At 42.7% G+C, this 3,061-nt stretch overlaps 1 long non-coding RNA gene across 1 annotated transcript in view; it reads right to left on the reverse strand.

The window, feature by feature from the left end:
- Positions 1-3,061, reverse strand: part of LOC121101295 — a 9,578-nt gene continuing 6,517 nt past the window's right edge. The window contains exon 3 of the long non-coding RNA XR_005833286.1: positions 1-378. This is a non-coding gene — a long non-coding RNA (uncharacterized LOC121101295). The remainder of the gene's footprint in view (positions 379-3,061) is intronic.

A 3,061-nucleotide genomic window follows, 5' to 3' on the forward strand; every position in this document is an offset into this window, starting at 1 on the left:
GCATATTAAAAAATGTTTATTTTGGATTTCTGCTTCCATTCAAAATGGAATAACAAGGCCACGAAACCATTTTTTAAATGGAAAAAATAGATGAAACAACAGTTTTCAAACATTGGACATCAAGTAGCGCAGGGTGGTAATCCCCTAGAGATTGTAGACAAATGAGCTGAGTCCTCTGACTGCCCCAGCTTGCTGCTCCAAGAATATCCTGGCGGCGACACAGGGATGCAGAATCCTGATGAAGCCTGGTGATCTCCTTGAGTTGAGTTTGCAGGACAGGGTACTGAAGAAGAGAGTTTTCCAGAGATGTGCGCAGAGCTCCCTTGACTCTTTGGCTGAGAGCTGATCCACGCATGTGTAGAAGGGAACTACCAGAGGCTGGGGTGGAGAACAACCCAAAAATAGCAGATGAAAAAATCTCCAGAACTCACACAGGGTCAAGAATAGTTTGTGTTCCCACCAGCCAGAGAGGCATAACTCATAATTCACAGGGCATCAGAGAGAGTAATTACATGGATATTGACAAAATCATGAGACAAAATGAGAACTACAGTAAAGGCTACTCAGGTCTCCTTTAACAAAGCTTAAAACAAAGCCTCGAAATAATCAACTGTTTCCAAGTAACTCAACTACATCCTAGAACAAAGCTCACAAAATTTTGTTAGGAACACAAAAATATGCAACCACTAACAAGGTAAAATTCACAATGTCTAACAACCAGTCAAAAATTATCAGGCATGCGAAGATGCAGGGGACTATAAGCCAAAATAAGGAGAAAAATAAACTAATCAAAACATATCCACAAATGGCAGAGAAGACAAAATAAGTAGACAAGGACATTAAAACTATCATAGTAATATTCCGTATGTTCTAGAAGGTAAGAGATGTCCAAGCATAGTAAGTAAGATATGGGGGTGCCTGGCTGGCTCAGTCCGTACAGCATGTGACTCCTGTTCTCAGGGTCGTGAGTACAAGCCCTGAGTTGGGCATGCAGCCTACAGAAAGAAAGAAAGAAAGAAAGAAAGAAAGAAAGAAAGAAAGAAAGAAAGAAAAGAAAAGAAAAGAAAAGAAAAGAAAAGAAAAGAAAAGAAAAGAAAAGAAAAGAAAAGAAAAGAAAAGAAAGAAAAACATCATTAAGTAAAGATATGGAAGAAATACAAAAGACTCACATGGAATGTTAGGGATAAAAACGTTGAAGTTTCCTCAGCTAAATATCTAAGTTCATTGTTTACAAATTCTTTTTTTAAGATTACCAATAGTGGTAATTTCAACTCTTTTCATTAAAATGCTACCTCTGGGCGCCTGGGTGGCTCAGTCATTAAGCGTCTGCCTTCGTCTCAGGGCGTGATCCCGGGGTCCTGGACTCGAGCCCGCATCGGGCTCCCTGCTCTGCTGGAAGCCTGCTTCTTCCTCTCCCACTCCCCCTGCTTGTGTTCCCTCTCTCGCTGGCTGTCTCTCTCTCTGTCAAATAAATAAATAAAATCTTAAAAAATAATAATAAAATGCTACCTCTCTCTTCTTATTTTATAAGTATCCTTTTATGGCAGCTATCCTAGGATTTAAAACAGATATTCTCAACCCTCTTTTTCCAACCAAAAAAATTTAGAGATATGTTCTTTCTCTACTTGCGTGAGCATGATAAAAGGAAACCTCTTATCTTCTATAGTCTTTAAAATTTTTTGGCTATTTTTTTCCCTGATTCCTTCTTTTGTCTTCTTTTTTACTTTTTCTTTGGCACCTGTTTACCTTTGTATTAGTTTCCTGTTGCTGTTTACAACAAACTTACCGGCTTCAAACAACACAAACTTCCTAGAGTTCTGGGAGTCAGAAATTCAAAGTCCTCTACATCGGGCAGGGGGCAGGGGTATGGTCCAACCTGGGGCAAAATTCCTCTGCATCTGTGAACCTGTGAATCCAGACACTGAGCTAACTGCTTCCAGAAGACAATGGTAGGATAAACACAGGCTGGATGTTCCCATTCCAAAAGGAGGAAATTGGTGAGAGGATAAAAGGGGTCATCAGTCCCAAAGAAGTTCAAAATTCAGCAGGAAAAATTCCACTAGATTTCAAGGGGCACCTGGGTGGCTCAGTCGGTTAAGCATCTGCCTTCAGCTCAGATCATGGTCCCGGGGTCCGAGGGTTGAGTCCTGCATTGGGCTCCCTGCTCAGCGGGGAGTCTGCTTCTCTCTCAGCCCCTCCACCCCTGCCCCCTGCTTGTGCTTTCTCTCTCTGTCTAATGAATAAACAACAACAAAGATTTCATAGGCCTCAGAAATTATTTCCTGTGGCTCCATGCTCTGTTTTTTCTGCCCACGGGGACAGCCCTGACCTCTTGGCCCTGGGTGACAGCTCTATCCATTGACCCTGAGTGACTGAGGAAGTCCCATTGATTCAGGTCTCTGTGTCTGTGACTTTGCCCTTCTTCCTTCATATTAGCCCATCTCTGTGTCTTCCATTTCAGGCTGGCAGAGTTTGGGCTGGTATAAAATTGTCTAGTCTGAGGGGCGCCTGGGTGGCTCAGTCGTTAGGCATCTGCCTTCGGCTCAGGGCGTGATCCCAGCGTTCTGGGATCGAGTCCCACCTCAGGCTCCTCCACTGGGAGCCTGCTTCTTCCTCTCCCGCTCCCCCTGCTTGTGTTCCCTCTCTCGCTGGCTGTCTCTCTCTGTCAAATAAATAAATAAAATCTTTTTAAAAAAATTTGTCTAGTCTGTCTTCTAGAAAAGAGGGTCCTCCTCTTTCCGGGACAGCTACATCGGTCATCCTGGTTTCTGGTGAAATGGTTGATTGGATTCATGAGTCACACAGCTAATCTCTTTAGCAAGACCTGCTGTCTAGCCAGATGCTTGGCCTTGTTTACAGAGCATGCTATCTGAAGAGCTTGAGAAGTTTCCAAATTGTCAAGTACACCCTGGTTCCTTTTTGCTTAACAATTCATTCCTCAGTTTATCTCTGTCCTCACCCTTTTTATTATAAGCAGCGAGCCAAACCAGGCTGCACCTTCCACCTTTTGGAAGTTTCCTCAGCTAAATATCTAAGTTCATTGTTTACAAATTCTTTTTTT

The sequence above is a fragment of the Ursus maritimus genome (assembly GCF_017311325.1).
Source record: "Ursus maritimus isolate PB19 chromosome X unlocalized genomic scaffold, ASM1731132v1 scaffold_X1, whole genome shotgun sequence".
Classification (NCBI taxonomy): domain Eukaryota; kingdom Metazoa; phylum Chordata; class Mammalia; order Carnivora; family Ursidae; genus Ursus; species Ursus maritimus.